This window comes from Epinephelus fuscoguttatus, linkage group LG10, assembly GCF_011397635.1.
Source record: "Epinephelus fuscoguttatus linkage group LG10, E.fuscoguttatus.final_Chr_v1".
Classification (NCBI taxonomy): domain Eukaryota; kingdom Metazoa; phylum Chordata; class Actinopteri; order Perciformes; family Serranidae; genus Epinephelus; species Epinephelus fuscoguttatus.
In genome coordinates this window covers 23,615,643-23,635,028 of record NC_064761.1, presented here as the reverse complement: position 1 = coordinate 23,635,028, position 19,386 = coordinate 23,615,643, and the positions used below count along the sequence as shown (strand labels likewise).

Genomic DNA, 19,386 nt, shown 5'->3' with positions numbered 1-19,386 from the left:
ACCTCCCTAATAAAACAATATTGCGACCCTGCTGCCTTGCAGGGTTATTGGGTCATATCCTGTATTTTGCTAGTCGACCCGGGTTATCAGGGCTGGACTGGGAAAAGGCCCGGTGGGGTAGATAAGCACCAGACTAGACGGCCAGGGCTCCTCTGTCCTCTCCATCATCCTTCAGACTTGTGTCCATCTGTCTGCTGCGAGGCTTTAGATGATGCTAGTGCAACAGGACATTTTTAACTGAAGGGACTTCCTTTAACCTGATAACGGAACAATACACAGATTAGAGCAAATTTATGGAGCAAATTTTACTCCTCCCTGTTACATTTCCTCAAGTGACATGTCTGAGACAAATAACTGGGAAACAACTAATAAGGTGTAACAAAGCAATTGCTGATAGCAGTGGAAATGTATGTAACTTTGCACCTTGTTTGTTATGTAAACATGATATCATAGGTCTAGTTGGGAGATGATTTAATAATGTCTATTTAATATTACCAGTATCCTGTCAAGATATAATCTTAATCATTAATGTTCTACCAGCATCTGTTAATGATTTACTGATTTTGCGAGGGGGTTTTGGTTTGACACATACCAGGAATCTGGTCTCATGTGTTGCATAACACTCACAAAAATTAACTGCTTAAGTCTTATTTTTCCTTTTATTGTGATTTTATATATACACAGCAAAAATTTAAACTCAACATGTTTGTTTTTGTTTCCATTTTTGACAGTTTTGAGTTACAGGTATAATACTTTTATGCACTCAATAGATGTATTTCTCTAAACTTTTGGTTACAAATTTGATAAATTCATGTTAGCATTTCTCAGTTTCCAAGGTAATCCATCCACCTGACAGGTGTGGTATATCGGGGTGCTGGTTAGACAGCATGATTACTACACAGGTGTGCCTTGGGATGGTCACAGTTAAAGGCCACTCTACAACATGCGGTTTGATCACAAAGCAAAATGCAACAGATGTCACAAGTTTTGAAGGAGCGCACTATTGGCATGCTGACTGTAGGAGTATCCACCAGAGCTGTTGTCCTTGAGCTGAATGTTCATCTGTTACCTTAAAGGGAAATTTCAGTTTATTTCAACCTGTCTCCTATCATCCTATATTTTTTAAGTGACTAGTGACATAAAAATAATAGTTAGCATGTTAGCCGTTAGCCTAGATACAGCCAGGGCGCATAGTAGCGTCACAAAGACCGCCTCATATCGTTAGGATAAATGTCAGAGAACATACAGAAAACGACATGTAAACGTGTTGTCTTACCTTACTGGTGTGGTGCCATGTTTGTTTACCATTCAGCTCTGCTTTCCAAAGCGAGAAATCTTGTGAGCTCTAGATAAAGCCCAACTGGATACTACTCCAGGTGGAGGTGTCTCCTCGGTCACATCCAGACCTTGAAAATAAGGCTGCAACCGGTCCTATTCCTTGCAACAGAGGCATTCCTCTTCTGTGGGCACTGGGGCACAGCATTCACAGGTCCACCACCAATCTCCAGAGCTACGCAGCCTTGCAGCAGCCATTCCTCCTTTCTCGTCCTCTACCTGTTGTGCCTCTCTCTCTCTCTCTCTCTCTCTCTCTCTCTCCTCCGTTCTTCAATTTCACAAAGCTCTTCATCAGTGTATTCTGGCTCAAATAAATAAGGGCGGCCATCAAATTCTGCAAAATCAAATTCCTCCATCACAAAGTCGAAGTCTGGCAAAAAATCAGCCATTATTCTATAAATCTTTCATAAAATAAATGAATGAACTTTTCAGGCTACTGTCTGGTTTTGCCTTCCAGCTGTTGCTACTTGTTCTCGTGGTATTTCAGGCACAGTATGAGATCGCTGCTTGTTCTCGCGATATTTCGGTCGGGCTTTGGAAAGCAGAGCTAAATGGTAAACAAACATGGCAGCACACTGGTAAGGTAAGACAACATGTTTACATGTCATTTTCTATATGTTCTCTGACATTTCTCCTAACGATATGAGGCGGTCTTTGTGGAAAAAAAAGCTTGTTTAGTGGACTAACTTTGCACTTGAAGGTTGCCCGTTCACTTACGTTTTAACAGGTCTGACACTACGGCTGTATCTAGGCTAACGGCTAACTATTATTTTTATGTCACTGGTCACTTGAAACAAATTTAGGACGATAGGAGACAGGTTGAAATAAACCGAAATTTCCCTTTAAGCCATCTCCAGTGTTGTTTCCCTGAGTTTGGCAGTACAACCAACCTGCCTCACAACTGCAGGAGTCGGCTACAATGACAAACTGTTGTCAGGTCAAGACCTTGGTGAGGAAGATGAGCATGCAGATGAGCTTCCCTGAGATGGTTTCCAATGGTTTGTGCCAAAATTCTTTGGTTGTGCAAATCAATTGTTGCCTCAGCTGTTCGGTTGGCTGATTTCAGGCAATCTTGCAGGTAAAGAGGCTGGATGTGGAGGTCTTGAACTGGTGTTGCTACATGTGGTCTCCAGTTGGGAGGATGGTTGGATGTACTGCCAAATTAACAGAAATGACTGTGGAAACAGCTTATGGTTGTGAAATGAACATTCAGTTTGCAGGCAACAGCTCTGGTGAACATTCCTGGAGTCAGCATGCTCTGGCACACTCCATCAAAACTTGTGATATCTGCAGCATTGTGTTGTGTGATCAAACTGCACATTTTAAAGTGGCCTTTTATTGTGGCCATCCCAATGTCAGTTATTCAGTTAGTATTTTGTTTGTATTTCTGTAACCATTTTGTCTTTAATACATGTGGGATGTGATTAATCAGCCCATAAAATGAAATGAAAAGCCATGCAGTGCTTCCAGCTACATAGGCCAGTTGACCATTGCTGATGTATCGAATGTATCCCATGTGTGTAGTGCAGTAAAGAGGCCTGGAATCTGAGACGCTGAATAAGATCGATCATTTAACACATAGTGGCTTTTTAAGTGGAGCTCATATTGCAAAATATGTCTCCTGAAGTGCACTTGTTAATTTTCTATGAATAGATTTATCTGTGTGGTTGTTGTACACCTGAGTGTACAACAACTACACTGTTAACCATCTTTGAAACAGACCTAGACACAATTTGCGGTTTTTCATCTGTATTTCTAAACAGATCCAATGAACTAAAGAAAAAAAGATCTGTTTGTATTTCGTTAATACCGTCTGAGTTCATGACGAATGCTGAGCTAGCGTTGCTTCATCTACTGGGCCTCATCTCTGTCCCTTCTGAGACTGGGCAAGCAAAACAAACTGTGTCCCATATAAAAGGTGGAATTCTGTTTGCAGTAGTGATGAAGAGCATGGATTAGCACATCTGAAGCAGCAGTGGGGAATGGGTCTTTCTGTTTTTCTTGGCCCTGCAAGGCCAGCGATCACTCCACTGCAGAGGACACGGAAGACACTGGATGATTTTAGCCTGCAGGACATTTTGTTCACCTTGCAGGGGAGGAGGGAGAGGGAGAATGTTCAGGAGTAACTCAAAATCCTGAATAGTAGCAGAGTGAAACTGAATGCTGAGTAACGATTACCTAGTTGTTACTGAATAACTGCATTAAGGCTTATATAATAGTGAGTTGCTTCAGAACTTAACACATAGCCCAAAGATTAGTTTTCTTTGGAAGAACTTTTCTCATGTCTAAAAAAAATAACCCTGGTTATGTCTTAACTTGAGCGCAAGACTTTGAGTTATATAACTAGGGACATGGCATTCAAAACCCATGGACACCGGCTGCTTTTGGCTGCATTTGGCTGCATTTTGGAAAATATGTTAATGAAACTTTACTCATATTAGGGAGTAAAAGTTAGGATCTCTTGGCCTCTGCTGCTTCGATTTTGACCGTGCTTCATTTACTCTGTCTCTCCTGCAAGTCCCTCAACTTCATGGTGGAGCAATGCTGGAGAGTCTGTTTGAGGAACTAGCATTAGGAAGTTCTTAGATGTTTCTATATTTGCTCAATGAACATGACTGGATTAACATGTTTGTTGGGCCCTAGAGCCTAAAATTTGTTTGGCTCTGTACTTTGTTTAAGATCCAGAATATCTGGTCAACTTCGGACCCGGTCATTTAAGTGTAAAGTAGGTTAAGTTAATCTGATCAAACAACTCTGACTTACTTTACTTTTAGTGATATACACCATGTGAACACAACATTAACTAAATATGATAAAGGTTTTAAAGGAGCATTGTGTAACCTAACAGGTGATTTAATGGCATCTAGTGGTGAGGATTGCAGATTGCAACCAGCTGAAACTTCTCCCAGTTAGATTTCTGTCAGTGTTCATTGCTCAGGAGGTTTTCACTGGGTCTCTTCCTCTCCAAAACAAACGGAAACTCTGAATAAAGCAGTGTCACGTTACAAGTAAGTGTTACTCTAATGCTGTTTGGCTCATTGGAAACAGGTCGCTCACCTAGCACCTGCTATTATGTATTCACCTTTTTTCTCTGATAATTAAGGATCCAGACATTTAGGTTTTTTTTTTTTAACAGGGCACTGAATTATACACAGAGGTCTCTTTCTCTCCAAAACAAACGAACCTGGTGTTTTAAACCGGTAAAAACACTGAATAAAACAGGTTAATGTTTAAAAATCGGTGTTTTTCCAATGCTGCTGGTGGCGGAGGGGATGCCAACTATGGTGGCCGATGCGGAAACACAAAAAATGGCCCTATCTAGAGCCAGTGTTTGGTTTGTCTGTTCTGAGCTACTGTAGAAAAATGGGAGTTCAACATGGCGGATTCCGTGGACCGCTCCCTATGTAGATGTAAACAGCTCATTCTGAGGTCACAAAAACACAACGATTCTTATTTTCAGGTGATCTTACACTAAACTAAACATACTAAATTTTTCATTTCTGCCAATATCTCTGACCTCTTTGTGCCATACACGCCAGGATGTACTTTGAGGTACTTGGGCAGAGGTCTTTTGTCTGTTCCAAAGGCGCAGCTGAAAACTAAAGGGAACATGAGCATTTGCTGTATCTGCCCGAGGAAATCAGGTCAGTTGAGTCAGTGAAGAAGAAGTCCCTTCTTAAAACATACGCATTTCTATCGGAGAGCCTTTCCTGATCTTACTTGAGTTTTAAGTCCATTTTGACTGTCTTTTATTGCCTCAGTTTTTATACACTAAAGTGTTTTAATCGGTTCTTTTGAAGTTGTTGTTTTCATGTCTTGTCTGTTTCATTTATTGACATGTAAAGCACTTTGTAACTCTGTTTTGATTATTATTATTATTATCCCCCTAAATCTTACACACTGGACCTTTAAAATGAGGTTTTATAACTGGATCCTTCTACAAGACAAGGTCACATAATCAGCTAGCAATGCAGGACCAGATTGATTTTGTGCTTTAGTGGTCAATTGAATTACCAAAAACTTCAATGAACATGCAGTGAACCTGGGGACATTTGGGGCCACTAGAGGTGGGGCCCTGAGCTGCTCTGCCCACCTGGTAATGCAGCTGTGAAGATTGCCCACTCTTAAATAATTATTTATGATATGAATCAATAATAAACCAATAATAACCAATATCAATGTACTATTGCTGTCACTGATCATCTTAAAAATGGATCATTACTCTCCGTGGTCATTCCCTGAAGTGACTCATGACAATATAATGAGCTCCCTTTTTATTGCTGTACTGTAAATATTTACTTCAGGGTGATGGGCGCGCTCTTCACCTTGCGTATCTCCTCCCGTGATGTCACTTCCTGCCGTCAGACAGCCAGTTCAGGCCAGTTCACTACCGCTGTAGTACTCAGTCTGTCCCACTGAGCTGTCAACACACAGCAACCCTCCACTCTGCCTCTGTTGCGACAACATTTTTCTATTAAACTTAGTCCGTTTTCCTCTTCAACGACGTTTTCCTTCAGATAACATCTACTCGTCTCACTATGACTCGAAGGTGATCTTCAGAGTGTCCAGGTGGTTCTGGGTGAGTGTGTTACTCTCAAATATGTTGCCTGTATCGCTGTCATCATCACCCATGTGTCAGTTGCTACCTAGCTGGAGCTAAAAGCTAGCGGTGCCTAGCTGATGCGTGTCCCGGAAAAAAACCGGTTGGGGTTGTTTCTTGACACACTGTTCGCTCCTGAAATTCCTGAAACCGAAAGATAGATTAACGGTGTAGGACACATGCAGGTTGCTAAGAAGCTAGTCACTAAGTGGCGGGCTAACAATGGAGGTTGGCTAACGTTAGCCGGTTAGCCAGCGATGTCTTCTCGTCTTCCCCGATGAAGCACTTCCCTGGCCGCTTGGGGCTTGTAGACGTGATTCATTGTCAGTAGTTAGGCAGTTATCGTTAGTAAATGTTTGTGTGGATGCCTCTGACATTAGCTGGTGGTAGATAAACAGAGTCTAAGCCATTGAAAACCTCATTATACAGACCAATAACCGTTACACAGGACAGCTGTGTGTGTGAGATTGTTCCTTACTTGGCTTAAACCCACGTTTCTAACGTTGGGCTGGTTGTTACCAATTAGTGGCGTTACTTTTCATTTAATATAGGCATGTAACAAAGAATGTATAGATGTATACTTATAATATATGTACTGCATATGTAAACCGTATGGCAGGCACACCTCCTTTCTGTTGAGCTTTGCTTCATTTCTCTGAAACACCTGTCACCATGGTCAGGTCTCCACTAACAGTCAATGAAATATTGCACAAAAGTCTAACTAATCATCTTATTGTAATCACTAATAACCCTGGAAATCTAATCGAATAGCAGTTAACAAAATAGAAACAATTCATTTTCCTGTGACACACTTTTACACAACATTAAAAAGAAAACAGCACTGTGTTCAACAACCATAAGTGTACTGAAGCAGCTGAAATAAAACTGTATGAAACCCAAACTATCTAGATTGTCTGTGACTTCACTGCTGTGGTAGGAGTTTTTTGGGAGGGAGTTTTTCCTTATCCAAAGTGAGGATAAGAGGACAGAGGGTGTTGTTTGCTGTACGGATCGTAAAGTTCCCTGAAATAAATTTGTGACTCTATCTATAAAAGGAAGCTGTATCTATATAAGGAAACTGTCTGTTTCATTTCACTCAATGACTTACTGAGAAAAGGTGGCATTTAATAAGTTTATACCTCCTCCCACTCCTTTTCGAATGTGTAAATCAAGGTAACTATACACTGACAATTAGGGCTGGGAAATATGAAGATATTATATCATTATCGAGGTATGAGACTCTGTATCGTCTTAGATTTTGGATGTCATATATATGGTGTTTTTTGTTTTCGTTTTAAAGGCTGCATTACAGCAAATCTATGTAAATGTATCAACTTACCAGACTTTTCTATTTTTTTTTAACGCTTCCCATTAATCGTCATATCCACAGTATTGATGACTATTGATCAAAAATCTCAATGTGATCATATTTTCTGCAAAAACAAAACAGAACCAAACAAAGAAAAACAAATCAAACAATAGTCATCCCTACAACTTTGTCGCATCGGAGAGGGTAGCCTGTTTGGTCGGAGAAATAAACTTGTTCGATTTTGTCTCCCAGTCCTAGCATCGATAAAGTGTGTTTGAGGAGATTTAAAAATATCAAGACATATGTCGTGTATCGTCATATAGCCTAAAAGTATTCTGATTTAATTTTCAGAACATATTGCCCACCCCTGCTTTTCATTATGCTTTTCATTATTTCTAAATATTACTTTCTTTGTGTCTGTCGGCTTCATGTCTTTCTTTCACATGTTTGAAATAAATATCAAATATCAATATTTGTGATGGGGTTGTATAAATACATTGAATATAAAGGAGTTGTTATTTGCAGTAGTGTTTTCATGATACTGGAATTTCTAACTACGATGCAAAACCTTGAAAAAAATCAATATTCAATACTGTTGTCAATACTTCATGGAAAAGTTAACATTGAAGGCATAAAATTTATTTTTTTTTTATTAAAAGATAGCTAAATATAATGAGGCTATAACATGACAATGACAACTTTACTTTTTTCGTTACAGTAACCTATATCTTCTTTTCCGGCTGCCACATTAACCTAATATATGGGGGAATTAATTTAGGGTTGAAAATATTTTTTTGAGTGAACAAAATAGGTAATTTTGTAAAAACAAAAACAAATTGTAGATATGTATTCGCCTATGTTGTTTATCTTTACAAATTGTCTGAATTTCACATACATTGAAAACACAAACTAGCCTAATTGATTGCATTAGAGTAGGGATGCACCGAATATTCGGTAACCGAATATATTCGGCCGAATATTGCGAAAAAACACACATTCGGTATTCGGTGGAATAAGTTAAAAGCAAGGCCGAATAATAGCGGCGTGTTTTGATAACGCAATCAAACAGCATGCCTTGATGGGCGGAGTAAAATGTCGGCAGTGTGGCGATCCGCCCGTCACGGCACTCGCATTTGCGACTAAAAATAGTTTTGAGCGAGCAAAATAGGCTTAAATCATTCAGCATGCTGAGCGAGCAGCCTACAGATTTCAACCAGCAGCAGAAACAAAAGGCGAATTTCATCGGTTGTGGGTTGAACGGAGGTCACAGACACGGACAGTAATGCATTCCTGTCAATTACGGCGGCCATCGGCTTACTGGCGACGGAGAAGTCGGCTCCAATAATATCCTCTTCTTGGCGTCATGACTGCCCAGAAGTACCTGAACAGCCGAGCCAGCCGAACACAGACCATACGTGATGTGTCAGAGGAGAAACGAACCATTCACGGCCCACAAACCTTACCGCACTTTAGGGACTGTTCATTACTTATGAAGGGACTTGTCAGGGGAGGAGGGTGGCTGGTTGATTTTTATTTTATTTATTTATTTTATTTTGATCCCCCCCCATGTTAATCACTTATTGATGCTGTTTTTGAAGTATGAATAAGTCAATAAGTAATTTATTCCTTTGAAATATCATTGATGTATTATAAAAAAGTGATTTATCTTTTTATAAATGACAAAAGGCACATCTGCCTCATTTTCGCTGTGGTATCGTGATACTGCTCAGAACCATGATATTTTCATTGGTATCGTACAGTGGGTCCTAATTTTGGTACCGTGACAACACTAATCTGGAGGGGGTTCATCTGCAAAAACGAATGAAAAACTAAACAACGATATTCGGTATTCGGCCAAGCGTTTAATAATATTCGGCTTCGGCTTCGGCCACAAATTTTCATTTCGGTGCATCCCTACATTAGAGTCACCTTCTGGCTTGTGTACAGAGCTTTGCACATCTGGCTAAGTGTCTAATAGCATTGGGGACCATGACTGAACAGCAATTTCAAGTCCTGCCACAAATTATCAGTTTGATTTTGGTCTTGACTGTGACTTTCCCACAATAACTTTATTTTTGACATCCCAAAAGCCTTCTTGGTAGTCAAGTATCCTGCAAGTTATTTTCAACTGTGACTTTCTTGTTGACAATCTGCCGCCCAGTTGTGACCAGTGAATCATCAGGTTACAGTTATTGTACGCACCATGACTCTGATCCTCTACAGTAGCTCCTCCTGAGGTCTTCAAGGTCTCTTGGTGGACTTCCTCACCAGAAGCCGTTAATGGTCCTATAGCTGTGCCATATTCCATTTTGCCTCTTCCCCTTTGTTGTGCCTTACTTACTTAAGTGTACATTCAGTGTGTTTTTTTGTGTTCTGTTATTAAGTGTTACAACTACTACTTTGTTTTTTGGCTTTGTCTACATGATGTAGATTTTTGACGTGCCAGTTAGGCCCTCCAGGTGCAGGCATATTTAATTTGAATAGATTAGCCTTAAAATAGCCAGCACTGATCAATTTAAAAATGTCCTGATCAAGTTCAAGTTTTATGTGTGTAGCCCAAATACCAATTGTACAGTGCAGCTCGGGACAGATTTATTTATCCTCTGTTCACTCCTCTGTTTATACATTAACAGGGACCGTTCTAGGTTGCTACAGTGAGCTGAGGAGATAATTAGTTTGTATGACTTTAATAAGAATGTGACCTTTGAGTTGAGATGAATTATATCCACACATAGTGTTTTGTTGGTCCTGTGAAGAAAAGTGTCACACTCACAACATACCCCTGTGTAGCCTTTGACCACACAATTTATGATTTTAGAAGTTCAATAATTCAACTCTCATGTTGCAAAAGATTTGGATGAGCTGGAACCACTGCCTGACTAAGCTCAACTCTTCTCTCTGTGATGAATTCAGTATCTCTTGAATCTAATGAATTCTTGGTCTATTCATCATGTGTAGGGGGAAAATAAAAGCTATTCTTAAAACATAATTCAGTATCATTTGTAACAGACTCAAGCTGTGTATATACAGCAGACAGAGAGATGCCCAACTGGTGAGTCAATATGTCCTCACATTTCGTAATTTGTGTATAAGCAGACCATCCACTGAATTTCAGTTTTGTTTTTCAGTTAAACAACCACAGTTGCCGTTCTACTATTCAGTTTGAGTAGCTCTGTCCTCCTTTAAAATTAAGTCTATGTATATTTATGCTTTAGTTTTGTCGAGGATGAATTTAGAAATTTGGACTTGTTTCTGTGTCATCAGTGCCATTTCTGTATCATTGGGTGTCGAACCAGCTTGGACAATGTTACACATCTGGATTTCCGAATTAAGAAATTGAACTTGCCCTTTTCACCTTTGAACTTTCTTCCTCTCTGTGAGAGAGCTTGAGGTTTTGTCCAAACTGAAGATTTGGAAGCGGTTGCCGTTTAAGAAGTAAGGCGCCAATATTCCTCAAGACTTTCACAGGTGAGCTTTAAGACAGCAGCCTGTGATGGAAGGCCTGCCAGTGTTGACTCAGAGTGGAGATGAGAAATATCCTGACATGGTAAAAGTCCTGTCCGCAGCCCAGCACTGTTTGGTGTGGGTGCCCCACAGCAGTGTGATAGAGAAACACATCTTTCGAGTGCCAGTCTAGCGGTTTGCCTCCAACAAGACCAGGGGCTCGCATCAGTGGAAGTGAGATGAAACACTTCAAATGAAAATAGAAACAACTGTGAAATTTAACACAGTAGCGCAAACCTGAGAATAGAGTTGTGCAATTAGTTTTGCACAACTATTGCCTTACAAATCAGCTTGCAGTCTGGAGTCCTCAGACAAAAAACATCTTGCCTGCATTCCTGAGGACGCTGGCAGTTGGTTGTCAGGTGCTGTTGAGACTTGTATAGAGGACTGTAGTGTTGTCACGATACCAAAATCTTTGTTTCGGTACCAATACCAATATGAATTTCCTTCGGTACTTTTCCTAAGGAAAAGTCCTTTTGGATACAAACCTTTAGAACAGTAAATAGTAGGGGTGTAACGGTACCAAAAAAAAAAATCATGGTTCGGTAAGTACCTTGGTACGGACGTCACGGTTTGGTAACTCAAATGTTCCACCAAGTTTGTGTTGTCTCGTGTTGTCTCCCTTTGCGAGGCAGACTTTCTCTTGTCTTTTTTCACGTGCGCCAGCTGCGAATGTTGATACAGGTGTTGACATACACACCACTTGTGCAATCTGTGCTCCAATAGGAACAAGAAAGGCATTTGCGTGCATAAATAAAAATAAATTAACTAAATTAATGAATTGAATCAGTTTCAAAGTACCAGTATTTTCCAAATGCAGTATAGTACCGTTTGGAATACTCTCAGGAGCTCAGGATCCTTCCTGAAAATGTGACTCCTGGTGAAAATGATCATGAAGCAACTCAAGAGATTAGATGACATCAAAACGGACATTTTTTACACTCTTGTCACACACCTGGTAAAACTGGTATAAAAGAAATGACACCATGATTGCCGTTGACAATACTTATCCAGTCGGCAGTATGACAATACAGCCACACACTTCTTGCATTCGAGTTCCTCAGTGGTTTATTTTGCATTTGCTGAACTGTATTGCATGCTGTGTAAAAACAGAAGCGACAGGTGAAAATCTGACTCTTATGCTGTGTGGACATATGAAACTCTGATGCTTTAAAAAATCTCAAAGGCACTTTTTTGATATTAAAGTAACTTGAAATGCTATGAGCTGGCAGCATGTTATCACAGTACCTCACCATTCACCAGGCAGTAGCAACCCAAAGATAGCCTCTGTCTGCATCTGCGGTTTGTGTAGGGTCGCACGGAGCAAAACTGAGAACTGTGTTTGGTCACGACAGGGAGGACACTATTTGAATTTAATTTGTTTACCTCACTTGTTTCTCATATATATGATAGTAAACTTAATCTAGATTCCGTCTTTCATCTTGGTTTACCGTAATTGATTTGACATTTACAGCTTAAATTTGCTAGAGAAACAAGGAGACTTTTACTGAACTTTAATTCAGGAATTTGTTATCTGTTGATATTATGTCTCACCCAGAGTCATTGTTAGGTTATTAACTGGTTTCGCCATAGCCACTGTTACATAACATCACAGTTTCATAACCATAAGTAATGTAGAAGCTATGATACCTATGTTGTCCTCATTCCTGCATTGTTGACCTGTGAAAACAAACCTTGTGAGTCAAGTTGTTTGTGTGTGCGGTGAAATCTCCTCTTGCAAGTGAGGTAATGCATGTGTGTGCACTACGGCTGTACCCGACGCAAAAGACAAACAAACTAACTAACAAAAAAGAAAACTACTTGGCTTGAAGTAATCTCAGTCGACAAAGGGGTGCCCGACTGGTGACTCGAATCTCCGACTTAATGTGGCAGCCCTAGTGCTGGCCAGTTTGTTTTGTGTAGTGGAGAGTCGTGTCATTCAACTAAGGTGTTGTGAAGAAGGGCTGTAAAAATGCAATTCCAGCTGTAAGTTAGCCAAAGAATTGGCAGTGTGGGGGAATTATAGATAGCTACAAAATGACCAGGGAGTTGTGGTAGAAGATGGATATCCAATTTGCAAAGCAATTTGCTGTTGAAAAGTTAATGCAAAGGTCTAATACCTTAATATGCTCCAGCATCTTCTAGATAATCTTCCAACCCTCTATGCCTGAGTCAAGGTAAAAAGACTTAACTAATGGGGTGTCGGTGGCTTAGTGGTAGAGCAGGCGCCCATGTACAAGGCTGTTGCCGCAGCGGCCCGGGTTTGAATCCAGCCTGTGGCCCTTTGGTGCATGTCATCCCCTCTCTCCCGCCTTCATGCTTACCTGTCCTGTCCATTAAAGGCAAAATGGCCCAAAAAATATCTTAAAAAAAAAAAGACTTAACTAATGTATGAGGCTTAACCAAAACAGTTCTCCAAGATAAACTGCAGGTGGCGCTATAGAAGAGGGGGCAACGAGATGAAGTAATTAAAAGAGCAGCAGTTAAACTTCAAATAAAGTAAAACAAAGAATGTATAATAACGGACAGCACACTGGACAATAGAAATGTTGTTACAGCTACTACAGCTATGTACTGTTGGAAGAGTTGTGGTAACAGCTCTGTATCCACAGGGTTTTAAAAGCCACCCAGAGATGACGAATAGGGCTTGCAGTGGACTATGCAGTGACAGGACATCATCGTGATCGTACGTCATCATGTATTTGCTGAATCTATTTGTGTTGCACTTAGTTGCAGTCACCTTTAATAGATACACCAACCTTTCCCACAAGCATGAGAACTTTATTTTTCAGTATGTCAAACATTTTTTTGAATCTCAGGGTTTTTTTGTGCGTTAATGGAAGAAGTGCATATAAACAGGTAAATGGAATCACAGCTTGTATTTACTTATATTACCAACTGAGAAGTACTGTCACTCTCTGTCCGTCTCTCTGTCTGGGTAGCCTATTTTCCGTATAACCTAATATCATTTAGCCATACTAAATTATTTTTAGTAGCCAAACGTTACACTGTAGAAACCAACTGGATACAGTTGATGATAAGAATTTATTATTTTATATATATATATATATATATATATATATATATATATATATATATAATTACTTGATTAATAATTGTGAAATTATGACAGTAATCGTGATATCAAAATCCAATATCGTGCCATCCCAGATTATGTTCCAATAAGCCGTTCAACCAGGTGAAAAGGTGTTTTAATCTCTCACACAGTGTTATCAGCAGTTTTTCATAGACTGTCAAGTAATGCCACTGTTAATCCAAGAGCATGTGGTCTGACTTAAAACTCATTACACTTTTGATCTGTAGGATTATTGTTTTTTTCCCAGCTCTTTCCCTCCATTTTTTCCACAGGAGTGGAGCTCACATTCAAGCTCCTTGTAGATCTCTCTCTTTTCTATGTCCTTTTCCACTCCCTGATCTCATCCATGTGAACTCCCCTTCTCCCTCTGCATAGATCGTAGTAGCCTGTAACATCAGCAATTCTGCTCACTTGGTTGTGGTCTAAAGTGTGTGTATGTCATCTCAAAACATACACAACTTGCATCTATGATGCATTTTGAGGTTGATGCTCTGGGTTATCTGTGAGAGGTTTGGATGTTTGCTGCATCTATAGGTGAGTTTAAATAGGTTATTTATATTTTGTTAAGCTTGAACTAAGTTAGAAGTTCGAGAAGGACAAAACTGAATATAGTCATATTTAATTTGCGTATCTGCCCTGTTAGCTTTTTTTACTACTTACTAAACTGGAAGTGACTGTGTGCTTTTCGCTGTGCTGCATCCGCTTCATATGCATGAATGTAAAATGAAATGCTATATGTACGCATTATTTGTCCTTTGGCAAGTTGTTAACAGGGAGCTGTGTGATTAATAATGTTATCAGTGGTGGTGCGCTCTTAAAACCGGCTGAGGAAGAGCTTTTACTTTTTCAGACAGCAGAGGAAGGGCAGATAGTCATAGATTTTTAGTTAGGCCAGTGGTCACTGTGATAAACAGCTTGATTGGTCCATGACAGGGAACAAAGCTTGACTATAATACCCCGTGAGTAGGAGAGGAAGTGATAAAGAAAGCGCATTGAGTGCAAAGCATGATGGCAACAAAACACTTTTTCCTCTAAATGCTTCCATGAATTATAGACTTCTGTCATTAGGTCATGGCTCATTGTTCACTTTTTCCTTTCTGTCTGTGTGTTGAAGAACAGGACAGAAAGGGAAAGGAGAATATATCTAGGTATCCTCCAGTTATGTGTTTGTATACTTTAAAGTTGCTCAAGTTCAGGATCTTGTAAAATATGTGCTAAGTGTGTGACCTGCGGCAAAAAGCCCAGAACAGATTATATTTAGCAAATAATGACACTGAGACACTTTGTTCATCCTCATACCTGACTTGAAGCGTGACTGTAGGCTTATGTTGCTGTTGACATATGGCTTAAAACATAATGTGACATTTTGGGTCAGTAATCGGTAGCTTACTCACAGTATATTAAGCGTTTGTTATTTTTAAAGCAAAATTGCCAAATATTTTCTGGGCAGTGCAGGCATTTGCTGCTTTTCTTTGTTGTATACGTAATATAGTAAACTAGGGATGCACTGATTGTTAGATTCTGGGTCGATAGCTGACACCAATGTTTTTGTTGTTGTTGTTGTTGTTTATTTTGGTTCTGCGTTGTAATTTATGCCCCTTTTTGTGCCAGGGAAACAAAGAAATCTTCATTTTAAAGTATAACTGAATTGTTTTAAAGCCATTTATTCCTCATCAAACTATCTTTCATTCATTCATTCATTCATTCATCTTCTAACCGCTTCATACTCTTGAGGGTCGCGGGGTGTCTGGAGCCTATCCCAGCTGACATCGGGTGAGAGGCAGGGTACAGGGTATAGCCTGAGCAAAATTGATGTGACACATGTGAAAAACATCAGCCACTGCCATCGGTTAATGTCATCTTAATTACCAATAGCCTGATGTTAACCCTTTTATAGATTAAATGAGTAGTTGATCGAGAACACAATGAGATTAAACATTGACAAAAATGTTGTAGCCCTAATCCAGCAGTCGTACAAACATTTGTCTTTTGCTAACAGATTGAAAGTAGTTAATGAATTGGAGAGACAGAGAACTCACAGTACAGACAAATAAATTCATTATTAATTGTGTCTGTAGATAATCACCTCATTGATCATGCGCCATTGACCTGTGTGAAATCTGTTGTCAATCAGAGAACCAGATCTGTTTTTAGACTCAAATAGCTGTTTGTGTTATAGCTCAGTCGTGGTTTGATACACTCAGTGGATCTTACAGTTTCTTTCCAGGAACACTGTTGATTGTCATGTTTAATCTTGTAGTCTGAAAAAAGATCAACAGCTGCCTCGTGTGTTTTTTTTCCCAAGCCAGCGTTGCTTATTAATACAATAGCAGACTAATCAAATGAGAGACAACAATGTGGCTTTAGGCAGGGCTTGAGCAATCTATAAATATCACTGTAGTCATGCTGACTCTTAGAGGCCCTGTAAGGGTCCTCTATATTCCAATAAAAACAGAGGTTTCTCCTGTCATCGTTAGATTTATGATATTATGGCACTGGGACAGGATAGGAACACCAAGCCCCGTGAATGGATGGGAGTCAGGAGGAATCACCTGACAGTTCTTCCATACACTGCAGCCAATTTCAGCATGAGGATATGATCATTTGCCCAAGACATTGCTTATCATGTTGACACCTACAGTAACCAGGTTCTTTAGTCACCGTGGTAAATAATTACCGGAATGAAGCATAAAATTAACAGGTTCGGAGCCGAGCCCCCAGGAACAGTGCCAGGCTTTTAAGTCGATTTGACACAGTGGTCAAACCGTGGAATTACATCCTGAGGGGCCATCATGTGATGCCATGGTGCCCAAAAAGACTTTCCCATAGTTTTACATTGTGAAGATAAATCAGTGAATACATTTTTTTAAGCTTTATAACCTCTGCGAAATGACTTATATCACTATTGGGATTAGATCTGTTCAGTCCAATAACATTTCAAAAGTCTTGACGAGCATCAGAATTAAATCATTTTATCCCCATTCCAGTTAGGGGAGCTCTTAACCAGAAGTTAGCTGCTCGGCAAGAAAAGTGTGTGTGCAACCGCTTTATGGGCCTCACGATGCAGAGGATGCAGGTATTTTATACCTGGGAAGTCAAACATTTTTGGCTTCTTGTGCCACTGAGCAGCTTTCATAGGAATGAGCAGGGCCTTGCCTCCAACCCAGTATCCACTTTTCTTTATCATAGCAAGAGCGGAAGTCTGCAGGAGCTGGTGGGAACAGAAAGATGTATTTTGAATTTCAGATGATGAGAAAACATTCCACTTACCCTCAAATGTGGTCTAGTCCATGATATTCTGTCCTAAAACTTGCATTACTATACTGTATTTGTACTCCCCTGTTCCCCCTGTACCCATTTTTTCAGCTTTTTAAATATTCCAAAAGTTGTTCCCAGTTGGGGCAACCAAAGTGATCTACACTTACAAAGAGGGTCCTGGCCAGAACTTGCTAAGTTCATACATGAGTATATGCGCTAAAACTCAGTGAACACCTTCGCATGTGCTTTTACATAACCTGGTAATTCTTTTGCTGCAGCTATATACACATTAACCGTTATTGTTTTCCCTTTGGATAATATGTTACTGTTTGTGAATGTGTCCCACTTCATCATAGTCGAATTAATGGAAAGACTTTGTGTTAGGAAAAGCAGTGTTCTTCTAATGTGCTTGGTGTTTTTTGTTGTGTTTTGTTTTCCCCCCTAGGGTTCCAGGTTGGTGTGGTGAGAGAGCAAGCTAACTACGGGGAGGAGGACCGCCTGGGGCATCGTGTCCCTGGCTTTTAAGGTAGGAGCAAACCAACCAGCTAGAAACCAGTAGTTGCAGCCTCTTTGGGCTCATATTGAGCTTGAGCTAAATTATGATGTTCTTCACAGACTATTATAGTTACCTGCCAGTGATGTTGCTAGGTTTGCGCCCTGTGTCTCTGACACACTAAAATCTGAAGGGACCCAATGCAGTTAACTCACTATTAACATGTTCAGGGGACGCACGCTGTGTTTTTCACGTTGTGCTATTGTGATTGTGCTACTGATCCATGGTGATTTAACTTATGTCGATGATGACCTGATGATGCTTTAGCATCCAGGGGTTGCCCTTTTGAAAAAAATATTTTCACTGGAGGCTGCTATTTTCATACTGTTTGCGCATATATCTTACGCAAGAGGAGATCCTGTTTTGTTCATAGTCTCAGCGAGTGAAAGTTAAAATGGTAAATGGACCGCACTTGTATTGCGCTTATCTAGTCGTCCGACCACTCAAAGTGCTTTTAGACTACATGTCACATTCACTCATTCACACACACAGTCACACACTGGTGGCTGAGGCTACCATGCATGGTGCCACCTGCTACTCAGGAACCATTCATGCGCACTTACATACTAATGAAACAGCCATTGTAAGCAATTTGGGGTCCAGTATCTTGCCCAAGGATACTTCAGCATGTGGGCTGGAGGAGCTGGGGATTGAACGCAGCACATGTCAAACTCTTCATAAGTTTTATTTTTCCCTCAGCAGCAGTTTGTGGAGTTTGAGTGGCGGGGGGAATAATTGATTAGTCGATTCAATCAGAACTGATAGATCAGTTTGATGGATGAGAGGAGCCAAGTGAAAGCAAACTCAATAAATGGTTAAACTTCATTTTCACTGCGCCTGATGTTCTGCTGCTCTGTCTGTGCCCAGAGTATGCTCATTGGCTCTGGGAGTGTGGTGCAATTAATAACTGAACAGTTTATATATTCCACTGGCGCTCCTAATGAACGGTCCAGCTCCAGAAACAGAATATCAATATGTGGCGGCAGATGTTATTATTGTGGCAGGCCATCACAAATGAATGAATGTGTGGAGACCCTGAAACAGCCAGATCATCACCTTCAGCCACATCATCCACAAAAGTCCACTTTCAAACAGACAACACACACTCAGTGTTGTCAGACTCATTTTAGTTCAAGGGCCACATACAGTCCAATTTGCTTGCAGGTGGAAGAAGTAAAATCATTGCAATAGCAGACACCTCAAAATGTTTCCCTTTTTTTTTTTTTGTTAAAAAAAAAAAAAACACAAATCAACTGTATTCTGGTTAGGGTGCAAAAGCCTCTGTGCATTCTACATGAAGAAAGCTACTCAATGTTTAACTTGCTTCTCAAACCTGGCTCCTCTTAGCCTTCACAAGTGTATCACTATTAGGTGTGCAAGGTCATCCAGTGGGCCGGATTGGACCCTTTGGCTGGCTGCTTCTGGCCCCGGGGCTGTATGTTTGACACCCCTGATCTAGAACACAGAAATCACAGTCTAGAAAAATGATCTAGAAATCACAGTTGCTTAGTTTATGGGATGGGACTTACTTATTTTGTTAGTTGTTTGTTTTTTGTATTCTCATGCTGATGTACGCCACAGTTGCAATGTGAGTAAGACGCATTGCTTTTGCAATAGTTCCCTATCTCTGCTCTTGGACAAGTTCATCTCACTGAGAGTATAACTTGACTTGAGTTAATGTGTAACATATTGGTAACTGAGTCACTTACAGGCTTATCATGTCTGGCTTC

At 40.2% G+C, this 19,386-nt stretch overlaps 2 protein-coding genes, 1 long non-coding RNA gene and 1 pseudogene across 7 annotated transcripts in view; 2 read left to right on the top strand and 2 right to left on the bottom strand.

The window, feature by feature from the left end:
- LOC125896231 (serine/threonine-protein kinase pim-2-like) overlaps window positions 1-19,386 on the bottom strand; it is a 74,359-nt gene that overhangs the window by 15,410 nt on the left and 39,563 nt on the right. The gene's annotated exons all lie outside the window — the stretch shown is intronic.
- Window positions 1-19,386, top strand: part of LOC125895791 (hydroxylysine kinase-like) — an 84,492-nt pseudogene that overhangs the window by 32,941 nt on the left and 32,165 nt on the right.
- Window positions 5,700-19,386, top strand: part of atp13a3 (ATPase 13A3) — a 116,294-nt gene continuing 102,607 nt past the window's right edge. Inside the window, exons 1-2 of one of the 5 annotated variants that reach the window (XM_049587887.1) lie at window positions 5,700-5,914; window positions 17,549-17,629. The gene's annotated coding sequence lies outside the window, so the exon portion shown is untranslated. Of the gene's footprint in view, window positions 5,915-14,283; window positions 14,380-17,461; window positions 17,630-19,386 lie in introns of those variants that run through there. The other 4 variants (XM_049587888.1, XM_049587883.1, XM_049587886.1 and 1 more) reach the window with 4 other exon arrangements.
- On the bottom strand, window positions 15,514-17,319 carry LOC125895795 (uncharacterized). The gene is made up of 3 exons (XR_007450203.1): window positions 17,271-17,319; window positions 16,933-17,056; window positions 15,514-15,644 (listed from the first exon to the last, which is right to left on the bottom strand). It is a non-coding gene; the product is annotated as an uncharacterized LOC125895795 (long non-coding RNA).